The 13,242-nt window shown below is 36.1% G+C and overlaps 1 protein-coding gene and 1 long non-coding RNA gene across 5 annotated transcripts in view; one reads left to right on the top strand and one right to left on the bottom strand.

Annotated features, from left to right (window-relative positions):
• Ttc28 (tetratricopeptide repeat domain 28) overlaps positions 1 to 13,242 on the top strand; it is a 710,286-nt gene that overhangs the window by 189,295 nt on the left and 507,749 nt on the right. The window lies entirely within an intron of this gene.
• LOC106009324 (uncharacterized) overlaps positions 8,397 to 13,242 on the bottom strand; it is a 70,759-nt gene continuing 65,913 nt past the window's right edge. The window contains exon 4 of the long non-coding RNA XR_002394433.2: positions 8,397 to 8,514. This is a non-coding gene — a long non-coding RNA (uncharacterized LOC106009324). The remainder of the gene's footprint in view (positions 8,515 to 13,242) is intronic.

Below are 13,242 nucleotides of genomic sequence, written 5' to 3'. Positions count from 1 at the left end.
AGTTGCTCAGTCTGGGCTTGAACTTGTGATCCTCTTGTCTTAACCACACAGAGAGGTGGGATTATAGGTATGCAGCATTACCCATGATCAATGACCATTTTATTTATTTATTTTTTCAAATCTAGTGCCTAATACAATACTTGCCATGTGTTAAGTGCTCTACAAATTCTTATTTTATGAGATTTTTCAGAAGTTCTAGAAATAGACACTGAGGGATATTTTTCAGTGTTCAAAATTCACACCATTAAGAACTACCCTACTGGACTCTGAAATGTTATCAGATAAGCTTGTTCTGTTTTACCAGGCAATTTGCAAGCAAATTAAAGACAAATATAATGATGTAGTCAATATGTTTTTTTGTTCTAATCAATGAATCCATTGTCTTTAGTGATTGATCTATTTCTAGTTTCTATTTTTTTCTCTCATTTTATAAATTCCAACTAAATCTTTATTCTTTATATAGCTTCATAAAACTCAAGTTACCAGGAGCCATGTAGAAAATTGCTCCTGCTAATAAATAGAAGTTGTTACTGCTAATGAAAATTATGGGATTTCTGTGATAAGGAATTGTCTATTATAAATGTTAAGGTTTCTGCATATTGTAGACCTTAATGTAATTAGCTGTGTCCTAGCAAGATTATATATTATTCAAAAGATAAAACTAATCTGAATATTAGAGAATAAATTTGACCTACATTATGCCCCTTATATTGTTACTATTTTATAATCATTTTTTCTTTTTAATAGTGGATCCTTATATAAGAAAAGTATATTTACAACATTATTACATACATCTAACGTAATTTTTACCTGTTTTAAGGAATTTTTAACTTGTTGCTTTAAGAGAAAATTTGATAAACCCAGAGGGACATAATGGTGAAAACAGATTACCTTAAACAGATGGATAGTCGAATTCTAATGGCAAAATATTAGAATAGAGGCCAGCAGACACATGTTGCAACTACCAAACAACTTCTGTTTCATAGTCTTTTATGTTATGGTGGTAATGGTTCCTTCTTGGAAACATCTCTCACTTTTGCAGGCTTTCTCAAGGGTTTAACATTAACATACCAATTGAACAAATATTTGTTCAATACTTACTATTCATATTGTTTGGAAGGGAGTTAGATTTTTTCTTTCAAAAATTGTAGTACTAGACCAAGTAAAATGGCTAAAATAAAAAAAGATAGAGAATAACAAGTACTGGCAAGTATGTGGGAAAATCAGAATCCTCAATTGTTCAGTCCACATAGAAAACAGTTTGGCAGCTCCTCAAAATTTTAAGCAGATATTACCATATGATTCAGCAATTCTACTCCTAAGGATAAACCCAAAGGAATTGAAAATGTTTATACACACAAAAACTTCTACATGAATATTCACGTCAGCATTATTTTTAGTAGTCCAGAAGTAGAGAAAATCCCAAATCTATCAACTGGTGAATAAATAGATAAAATAGGATATTATCTATAACAATGGAATATTATTTATCCCATAAAGATAAATGAAGCAGCAATGCATATTGTAATGTGGGTAAACCTTGAAAACATAGTTTTAGGAGCTGAGGGTAGGAGGAAATATTGATTGCTAATGAATATGTAGTTTCTTTTGGGGATCATGAAAATGTTCTAATACTGATTGTGATGATGGATATACAATGTGAATATTCTAAAAACCATTGAATTATATACTTTAAAAGGGTGAATTTTATCTCACCCTTTTGTATCTCAATAAAGTTGATATTTAAAATGTCATAATGTTGCAGTTTACCTAATAGGCTAATGTAGAAATATAGTCTTAGGCTATCTTATTCATATATGCTGTGTCCACTATTATATTTTAAGTTTTTTCAGGATAGGAGGTATGGATTTGTGCTTTCTTTTATTTCTAGGGCCTAGGAATCTCTCTATGGGTAATGGTTCAGTAAGTGTTTAGTAAAGATGACTGCAAGTTTATTGCATTGCAAAAATCTGCATTTTTATTCAGGAAAAAAGTATATTTTCTTATGTAATAATTTTAATAAGTTTAAATATTCAAAACTTTTGAAACATTCTGAAATTCACTTTCACTTTTACCTTTCTTCACATTTGCATCTTCCTGATCAGTGATCTGGCAGGGAATAGAGAAAACATTAATTGAGTATGAATATGAAGTGTAATTGGAAAAAATATGGTGAATAAGGCAGATTAGAACATACTGTAATGTCTTTATGAGCCTGCCTTTCTGTTGCATGGCACTCAGAAGCAGCATTCACTGTAAACCCTGTTCTTTAACATTTCTTAAACAGAGTTCATAACTGGAGCTATTTATATGTAAAATCAATCAAAATGAACTTCCAAAGTGCAAGGACCCGAGTTCGATCCCCGGTACCAAAAAAACAAAAAACAAAAAACAAAATGAATTTCCATAAGGTGTATGCTTATCATTCTATAGTGTTGTAGGAACTTTTCTGGGGGCTATTGGAGGACAGACGAATGATTAAATGCTATCATGCTCATGTTTCCTAAAGTGAAACAAGAGTGTTGAACTAATAAAATAAGACTTTTACATTATCATAGTTTAACTGTGAAACCAAGGGAGTTACCTTTGGATAAATACTGTGTATCATTTCAAGTGAAACATGAATTTAACTTCTATCAAGTGCAGTTGTAAAGAAGTAACATATGAGCTCTTCCTTGAAGATGTCTTCTCTTCCTTTTTATGTCTTACACAGGGAGTATTCATTTAAAAATAGTTTCTTAAGTAATCACATTTCTGGTTCTCAATTTACTTTTGAACACACTTCCTACTGGGTTTGAAGTTTCATCATTTAAAATTTTCCATCTTTCCCTTTTCTTCTGTATAAGGACAAAGAGAAAAAAAACCCAACCAAAGTAAACAGCATTTACTATATTCATGGGTGTCTAAAAAGTTCCTAGCTAGGATTTTGTTACTTGCTATAGGATAGGATTGAACTATATTGAGATTAATTTGCTATTTCACTAAAGGGAGATGGGTTCCTGATGTTACAGCCATAGTTTTCTTGCTACCACCACCACTCCTCACATTTTTTGGCTTTTTTTCCCTTTTTGACTAAAGGCTCAAGTCAATATTCTGTTTACTACAACCAGATTAAAATGGAATTTTAATCCTTCTTTTGTAGAAATCTTGGCCACTTTGTCATTGGAAATTTGTTTATTATCTCTAGCCTCACTCTCATGGTGTTCAGCCCTCATTCTCTCTTCTCTTCCTTGGCTAATTAATTGATCCGACTTCAACATTTTGCCAATTTATTAAACATTTGGTTTAATTAAAATCTAAATTATGTAAATTCAGACTCTAAAAGTCTAATATTCAACTTGATTTATTATACAAAGTTACCATCCTCAGAGCTTTTGACCATTGTTTACTTCTAGGTAACCATTCTTAGGCTTATTCCTCATTTCCCCAGAATGAAACATTGTTTTCAACCCTTATAGCTGATTCTTTTGGAATTATAGTATTATTGATTTTTAAGTTTTGGCAATTATGTATTTCCTTTTAGCTATGGAAGATGAATATTTAACTCTTGTTCATAATGCTTGTGTCTAGCACCTACATATCTGTTTCTCATTCCCTATCCTCCTACTGTAGGTGTATTGTGATTTGGGGGTAGATGAGAGCTTCTTAGTCCTAGCTTCTTAGTCCTAGCTATACATTGGAGTCCTGGGGAAACTTGAATGAACAAATGTAGATATCAGAGGCTCACCCTCAGATTCTCCTTTTTGTGTTTTGGGGAGGGTCCTGAGTATCTATGTTTTAAAAAAAGTTTTCTCCTTGCTTCTAATGTGCAGCCAGATTTGAGACCCATTGAGTTGTATCAGTTTTTATTATGATTATAATAATGCTTTTTATGGCAATGTTATGTAGGATGCCATTACTTTTCCTTTCTTGTGTACATTTTCCCCTAATGTTAAGAAATACTTTAAAAACATTTGTTTCATATTCTCTGTACCTTTTTATGGATTCAATAAAATAGTAAATTTCTACTCTGTTAGAGATATAGCTGTGAATAAACACATTTGTTTTCCCAAAGTCTATAGGAAGGAAGGTATACAAAAACAAATAAGTAAAATGCATGCTATATTAGATAAATTCTGTGGAGAATAGTAAAGAAAGGAAAGGAGACAAAGGAATATTGGAGGCAGGGTAGGATTACAATTTCAAACAGGACCTTATTGAGAAGATGACATTTGAGTAAAGACTTAAAGGCTATGAGAGAGAGAGATTGTTCTGGTTTAAATATGAAGTGTTCTGCCAAAGACTCATGCATTGAGGGATTGATCCTCAATGCAGTACCATTCCAGTGTAGGGCCTAGAGAGGTGATTGGATCATGAGGACACGACATTGGAAACTGCACATAAAAAGTTGATGAATTGTAATTCTCATATGATTTGAGGAATCCCCTCCCCCCATTTTTAGCAGTCTGCAAATAGTTAAACTTCATGAAATACTAATGAAGAATTACAGAGTTATTTGTTTGACTTTGCCACTTGGGACACATGGCAAATGATACAATTCATCTCAGTGTGCAGCTAGTCCCATTTCTTAAAGAAAATTAATTAATGCAGTTTGTCTTCCTCCCATATCTCTGATTATAGCCCCTTTATTATACCTTCACTTTCCTGCTTAACTTTTCTTCCCTGGAAATATCTGTTTTTTAAACCTTCTTTGTTTCTTTCAACCTGATAAGTAAGAGCGATTTTTTCTCAGTGTATTTGTAATTTTGGTACATTTTAGACAAGACAAAGACATTGTAATAGTTATCCTATAGAAAGAAAATTCCACACTAGAGTTTCGCAAGCATCAATGTCTCTTTTAAAGTGATTTAATCAATTTCTCTTGTCATTGTCTTTATTATTCTTTGTCTTCTTTTTGCCAAGATAGATTAGTATTGTGGATCTCTTACCACAACAGCTCATTGCTTAAATTTGTCAGCACCATAATTTTGCTCTTAATACAGTTACATTTTTCATAATAATACCTATGATTTTGGAGGCATATTTTAGTGGTTTTGAAGAACAGAAAGTTGTTTTCTATAATTTTAACAATTACAGCCAGAAATGTAGTTTCCTTTTAGAAAATGGATTAAGCGGTTGTTTCTCAGACTCTTTGAATATATTTTTCTCTATTTTCACAGTGTGGACTTCTCATTTTAAAGGTAGAATGAATATGTGCTCATTTTCTTTCTTTTGATATTCATCTGAAAAAGTGGGATTTCAGAAAATCTGGCTTTTAAATCACTTTTAACATTTTTTCCACCCCACAGACCCAGCAAGGAGTAGTTTGAGAATAATAAGATTGTTATCAATCATCTCCCATACCCATGTTGTATAAAAATTTTTAATCATTCTGGCAAGAACATGGAGAATTGGCATGAATATATTTAAAGCCAACTAAATGAGAAAAGACCTGGGAAAGAAAGAATGGAACTGAAGTTAATTAGGAATTATGTAAATACCTCATATTAAGATAGCAGTTTGTATATGTATAATAAAATTAAATAAAAGCAATATAAAATCACTGCTATAGATTATTCTGGTTTCCAAGTCACTGTGTGATATATATGTTTACATATATATATATATTTTTCCCATAACTAAAACCAAAATGTAATGAAGTGGCTTGATGCAGTTGTGATATTAATTTTCTGATAAAACAAGTGGAAGGATTTTATTTTTCCTAAGATTTTGTAATCTCTTCTAATTTTCTCATCAGTTTCAGAATTATCAAGATTATTTCATTCACTTACAACCTTTAAAAATGTTGACTCTATGTAGATTACAGAATATTATTCTATTATTTGTCTGTGAGAGTTGATATTTGGCATTTGAAGGAATGGTAACCTTTAAAATGAAATAACCCTGTCATAATATCATGGCAGAAAACTGACAGGATAGTAAAAATATACTGGACTTTGAGGGCCATTCTAGGGGGAGCAGTTTACAGATATTTTTATTAGGGAGATTTACAGATGGTATGCTATTCAGTATACTTAGTGTCAAGCTGAGGAGACAGATCAGACATATAAATCACGTTTGAGAATTCTAGTGATAAACCAGAAGAGTCTTCAGATGTCAGAGAGTAGTTATGAGTTGGTTGGCTACTGTTTTCACATTTTACTTGCTTACTTCTTTTATACTTTCATTGAATTAGTTCAATATAAATCTATATAGTTTTGTCATTCTAGGTTCATTGGGGGTTGGAGTTGTGGAGGGTTTTCCTTGGAGGCTTTATTGTATTATGAGTTTAGTATCCACAGGAAAAATCCTTGGTAGAGGACCTGAGGAGCATGCCTAATCCAGATGGCGATCCTTGGTTTGGGGTCTAAACTTTCGACTTACTTCTACTGTTTAAACTAGAGCTATTTCCTAAAGTAGGATTATGAATAGCCATCTCTTCACTAAACCAAATTGTCTCAAAAACAAGCAAATCGTTGTGTTTTTGCAACTATTTGGTTCCCTTTAGCCACCCTTTGACCTTCCAAATGCACTACTCAAAATGTGTATTTTAAACTTTAGATGGAAAGGACCTTAGGTATCATCACTCACATTTTACCTCTCCAGCGCAAACTCCCAACACCCAGATTCTGAGAATTGGGGTCCAGAAGAGGTAACTGACTTGCTCAGATTTGTACAGCAGAAACTAGCACTGGGCTTCCTTAACCCTTAGCAGAGTATATTTGCCTCATATTTGGGGCTTCATAGTTTATCTGAGATAGTTATGACTTTATTTTTTGATTTAAATTTTTTTTTTTCCCAGTACCTGGGATCTAACTCAGGACCTTGTGCTTGCCAGGTAGGTGTGGAGCCACTGAGCTAAATCCTGGACTTTATGATTTTATTCTTCTGGGAAACTGATGGTTTGTGATTATAGAGCCCTGACATTCCATGACATTTTATTTGATGATTACCTCTAACTGTAATCATATTAGAAATGTAGGTTTGTTGCCATGGGGAATAACGGTGATCAACAAAATTCACCAGGTGAGTTCTATTTTATGTTACACAAAATAAATAGCAAGAATCTTTATACAAAGTTACCAGGCTAAATTAACATTCATAAAAAAAGTACAAAGGGAAGATTATTCAAGCCTAGAAGATGAAAGTGCTTTGGAAAAATGTTATATAAGAAATAATGTTTTATTTAAAAATGTTTCACTGATTATTGAGGTGTCTAAAAGTATTTAACAATCTCATTTCATACTGCTCATGTATCAGAGAGGCCTTTCCTAACCCACCCCTATATGAAGTAGTACCCTTCCATCACTCTCTGTACTCTACTTTGCTTGCGTAATTTTTTTCTGCTGTCTGCCACCTCTCTGTCTCTGTCTCTGTCTCACTCTCTATCTCTGTCTCTCTCTACTTTAATGATTTACTCATTTATTCTTTTTTCTCTTTAGAATATAAACTTCATGATAAAAGGGACTTTATCTAGTACATGACTGCTGCTCAGAAATACTTAACTGTTGAAAATAGTTCCTCAAAAATTAAACATATAATTGTTATATGACCCCATAATTTTACTTCTAGATATATACCCAGAAGAACTGAAAACAGGTAATCTGACAAATTAGCTATTCACAATAGCTAATAGGTAGAAACAACCCAAGTGTTCATCTATTGATGAATGCATAAATTGTTACATATACATACAATGAAATATTCTTCAACTATAAAAAGGAATAAAGTTTTTATACATGCTACAACATGAATGGACATACGTAATAGATTATATGTAATGTCCAGAATAGACAAATTCAAAAAAACAGAATGTGGATTGATGGTTTCCAGAAGCTATTGAGGAGGGGAGAATGGGCAGAAACTGCCTAAGGGCTATAGGCTTTTACTTTGGAATAATGGAAATATTTACGAACTAGATAGAGGTGGTAGTTGCACAATATGGTGAATGTTCAGTTGCCACTGGATTGTTTACTTTACAATGGTTACTTTTATGTTATGTGAATTTTGCCTCAATAAATTATTTTTAAATGCATTATGAATGAATGAATGAATGAATGGGGCCAGTTTGCCTGCTATGGTTAGGTCATTGTGTATGAAACTGCCAGTTACTATCTCTGTTACTGAGAAAAATGGAAGAATGAAAACAAGCAATGATTAGACCAAAATATCTCTCCTACTGTTTGATTCATATAGGAGAAGGAAAATACTTGATTGATGAGGAACATGCTTAGAAATAGTTCCTAAAATCTGATGTAGGATGAGGGATAGAGCAGAGTAAGATTGCTGATGCATATGACGGCTATGTGCATGTGAGGTTCACTTGTCAAGTTCAGAAATGCTAATTCTTTGGCTCTTTCCTTCCCATGGGACTGCCTGCCTCTAGGACAGAGCTCATTTTACCTACTCTTCCTTACTTTGTCCTTGTTATGGATCCAACATCCTTCCAGCTTAGGGGTGCAGTGGAAGAATTGCAGTCACAAACCAATCTTTAATTGGCTAAAGTATCTCTGTTGAGTGACGCGATCTTTCTTCCTAGGGGAGTGCAGGAACAGTACCAAGAAATTAATACAAATTCTATCTTAACACTTGAATCCATTCATTTTACCCATCAACTTGCCCTTTTTCAAAATGAAACAAATTTTCTAATTCCATCTATTCACTTAATATCATTTGATAACCTTGTTGCACTCCATATCACATGCTGACTTTCTGCATTTTTCTAATCAGAATCTAGATAAACTGGATTATTGTAAATTATAATGAAGTGTCTAGACTTGATATTTTCACTACTAAACTTTAGCCTTTAATGTATGTTCTACAAAGCCCACCAAATGATTGTTTACAAAAATAAACTTTAAAAATTTATCCTTGTTCTCTTTTCAGTTTATATTCCCATGTGTTTAATTATTAGCAATGGCTTCTCTAGTAAAGGCATCTCTGAGAATGAGGAAATATCTAAGCAGCAAGCTTAGGCTTATTCTCAAATGTAAGTTTGTAATTGTGGAAATTAATAACGAACAACCAAAATTTCTGTGGAAAAAATGAACAACCAAAATTTCTGTGGTATGTCACTTGTCACATTAGTGATAGGAATAAACGTTAAGCATTTTATTCTTTTAAAAGTACTGTCTTAACATAGCTAGATTTTTATTTTGAGCAAATTGTATGATGTAATGCAGTGCATAACAAAGAAATAGATAACAGAATAGCATAGTAGTCAAGGAATTTTGGAATCAGACCTGATCTTACATCCCATCTCTACTATTTGCTGGCTGAGGGACCTTGGAAAACTCATTTAACATTTATTCACCCATTTATAAAATGAGGGTGAGCAACATATCTCTCTGAAAATAGGGCCTCCCATGCAGTCAGAAGTGATTATTATTTTAAAGCTAATGATTTTGAAAATTTACAAAATATCTTTGCTCTCTTTTTATTTTTCAGCTGTGAATACTTGATTTTGTTAGATTGTTTTCCTCCCTAACTGTTCTCACTGTTGTCTCACTTGATAGAAAATAGTCTTAGGAAACATTAGTGTTCTAATAAAATGCTTTTTCCTCCTTTAGCTTTTGGAACCTCAGCTATTGACTTAGTTTTTATGTATGTATGCAAATGAAACACTGAAGAACTGAGGAAGGGATGTAAATAAAACATTGGCTTACCAATCATCAGATTGTTAGTGTGCTAGAGAAATGTGCCAGACTGTTTTTGACAGAACCAGAATGGAAGTCTTTTTTAAGCAGCATGCCAAATACTAATTAATTTTCTGAACACTTTAAGATTCCTGCTGAGTTTATATTGCTGAGTCTTACTGTAGAGATATTAGTGCCAGAAAGTTGACGGTGAGGTCGCAAGTGTTAAATTTTAATTTTATGGCAAGATAGCACACAACCTTAGGATCTATGTATAGCTTAGTTACATGAGAAACAAGTGTCTGAAAAGCAAGAGAAGGAGAAAATTGTTGAGTATGTTTGCAAAAATCTCCCCATGTCTCATTACACAACTGCTTTTAGAATGAATGCTGGTAGCAGCACTCTTGTTTCTCATATGTAGCCATTGTGAGATTGCTGTGGTAATCATTGTGACTGACAGTTTACATCTGGAGACTTGTAAAATCTGCATATTGATAACCTCCAGTTGGCTTTGCCTCATCTGTGATAAGAGCTTACTGCTTGTCTTTTTCTCTCAGGAAGGAAGTGCTTGGTCTAATGGGTAAAAATGGTATTGTCTTATAGTTTTATTTTTTCATTTCTTATATTATTCATTAAGCATTTAAAATTGTGAATGAGTTCTATTTTAGTGTAAATTTAGGGAGGAAGGGAAGAAAGGGGTTAAGACAAGGGATCGGAATAGGTTTGGAGCAAAAGAAAAAGAATGGAAGGGATACAATGAAAATGTGTGATAGAATGGCAAGATGGAAGAAACTGGGGATGTGGGGCTTAAGAGTAGGAGAAGATGGGAAGAAAGAAGAAGGAGCATTATTTTGATGCTAGGGTCAGTGAGTGTTTATACAGTCCTGCTCATTTAAGCTTCTTTATTCTTTTAGCACCTACAGTGACAGCAAAGTATACTAGATACTGGAAAATCAGAAGTGAGCACTAAAACAGATAGCTTCCTACCTGGAGCATATATTTCTGAACTGTAGTGGTGGTGAGACAGAAAAACAAATGAATAAACCAGGTGGTTTCAGATGTTTGTAAGTTCTGAGAAGAAAGTAAATCAGGATGATATGATACAGAATGTTAGACAAGATGGTCAAAGGAGGTGTGCCTGAGAAAGTAAGATTTTAACTAAGGCCTCAGTGATTGAGGTAGAGGGAGCAGTACAGTAGCAAGTCCAAAGTCCCTGAGACTGATGACTTGGATTTTTAAAAACTTACTGTCATGGAAAATTTTAAACATATATCCTCATCATTAGTTTCAACAATTACCAACCCATGCCCTTCCTTATTTCATTGATGAAACTTTCTTTCTTTTATTTTTTTTTAAAGAAAAACGTATATTAGTACATTTTAGATATACATAATTATAACATTCATCATAGGGAATTTGTACCAGTACATGATATATCTTGCCTCTTTTCCTTCCACCCCTCTCATGTGCAAAAGCTTTGTTTCCATTTTTTCCTTTGATTTTCCATTGATGAAACTTGTTTTTTTTTTTTTTTTTTTTTTTTTAAAGCTTTTTAAGTTTTATTTGTAAAGAGACAGTAGAGCCCTGGCTTCTGGCCAAGAGCATGGGCGGGAGGAGACACCCTGGACATAGCTCCTGATGAGGAAGTCATTCAGGAGGGTGGAGGGAGAGGGGCTGGGAGTGAGAGAGAGCACCCTGGCTCTCGGAGAGATGGACATCAAAACTGTACAATTAAGAAAACAGTGTAGTGTTTTCAACTGATAAATATACACTCACAACAAATACTCGGGCGGTGAATGCTGCCGAGCAGTCTGTGGTGGCCTGTGGGAGGAGGAGAGCAGTGCAGTATGGCTAACATGACCGGTCTGGAGTGGGTCCTCACTGGCACAGCGCAGCAGACACACGGGAGCCATGGTGCATCAGGGTGGCGCTGTGAGCGGGGCCTGGCTTCCTCAGGGAAACAAACAAAACCATACTCCGCAGGTGATCAAAGTACAACAAAAACAATGACGAGGACCGCCCTTCTGAGCCGACAGGGGCCTTCCCAGGCCTGATTCTGTTCTGGGGAGCAGAGGTAGGGAGGGCAGCTGCGACAAGTCCTTTGAGTGTCAGCTCCTGTTTTACTTTGGACCTGGCTGGGCACGAAAGGAGAGGGACTTTCCCAGACAAGGAACTGGGAAGAGCCCTAGCCACCATCTGTGTCCTAGGTCTGGGCAGCTCTTAGAGCCAACAGAGGACAGGGGAGGGCTGGGGACCCTGGCCTTTCCCTTCAGATGCTGAGTTATACCTGGGTACAGGAAGCAGCATCTTAGCAGTGCTGTGGGATCAGAGGATGATCCAGAAAAACCCAAGCTGTGGGGAAAGGAAGTTTTGTAAAGTACCAACAGGTTCTGGTCATCCCCAGTGTGGTCCTCCCTCTTCTCTGTATTAAGCCTTAGGGTGAAGCAATGGAGAGGAAATTAATTAAACTTGAGCTGCCTCAGACAGATCGAAGGGATCTTCCTCTGCCTCTCCACTTGCTCTGAGTACCTAATAACAACATGGCCCCATTCCCCTTGCCTGGGTGGACCTTCCTGCCCCGGCCTACATCCAGAGAGCAGGAGGCAGGACTGACTGGCTCCACTGGATCCCAGATGCTCGAGGTTCTCATTCTTTGAGGGTCACTTCCGAAAGCTGCTTTCTGGGATGAACAAAGTACGTCTGCGCAGTTTCCTGCCTGATCCTTCTTCCAGCAAGTAAGTAACATCGACGGCGTTTTTCTCAGGGATTTTTTTCAAGGAGATTGAGCAAGATCTGGTTGAGTCGTTCCGAAGGCTATGCTGTCGTTCCTCATGGGTACAGGCTGGCTGGGGATCCTGAGCACTTTCCTCTAGTTTCTTCTCACCCTCGCCGACCTCGGCAGGCGTGCCCTCCCACTCGGGCTCTTCCAGGCTTGGCATCTCACTGGCTGCTTGCTCCTGACTGGCCAGCACCTCTTCAGTCAGGGGCAGAGCATCGTCCTCCTGGCCCAGGTCTTTCAGGGGTGGCTTTGAGCACTCAGACTTCCAAGATGATCTCCCTCCATTCCTCTTATAGTTGTCTGGAACATAGTGAGGTGAGAAATCTCTCTTAGGAGTGAGCTTCTTAGGGAAGTGATCAAAGGGATAAGGTTTGGTGCAGACAGGATAGCGGTTCCGATGGATCTTGTAAAATAGGTGTGCTGACTTGTCCAGCTGATAATCACAGATGTATACATCTTGTTCCTTTACTCCTTTGGATCTCCCTTTGCAATAAGTATAGAGGTCCAGCACACAGCAGGTCCCCACTACAGCCTCCAAGGGAATGATCTCATAGAGCGGCACCTGAAAGAGCTCATTGTGATAGAACCGACGGGTTGGAGAGTGGTGGGTTTCATGGGGATGGAAATAATGGTGACCAAAGGCAAACTTTTCCTCTTTTTCATTCTTCCAAAGCTTCTCGATGCAGAAGATGTCAAGTTTATCTCGGTTAATGTGAGATAACAGTCGATAGGACTGCTGGACAGAGTGGCCATCGGGATGCGCCGACTGTCCCTCATCAGATACACACAGTCACCTTGACGAAGCAGCAGGTTGTCTCGAAGCAAGCAGATGAAGTAGACACAGCCGCG

The sequence above is a fragment of the Heterocephalus glaber genome, unplaced genomic scaffold (assembly GCF_053883595.1).
Source record: "Heterocephalus glaber isolate CG9 unplaced genomic scaffold, H.glaber_assembly_v1.0 deba00001687, whole genome shotgun sequence".
NCBI lineage: Eukaryota > Metazoa > Chordata > Mammalia > Rodentia > Bathyergidae > Heterocephalus > Heterocephalus glaber.
Note: the sequence above shows the minus strand (reverse complement) of the source record. Positions and strands in the feature narration are given on the sequence as shown.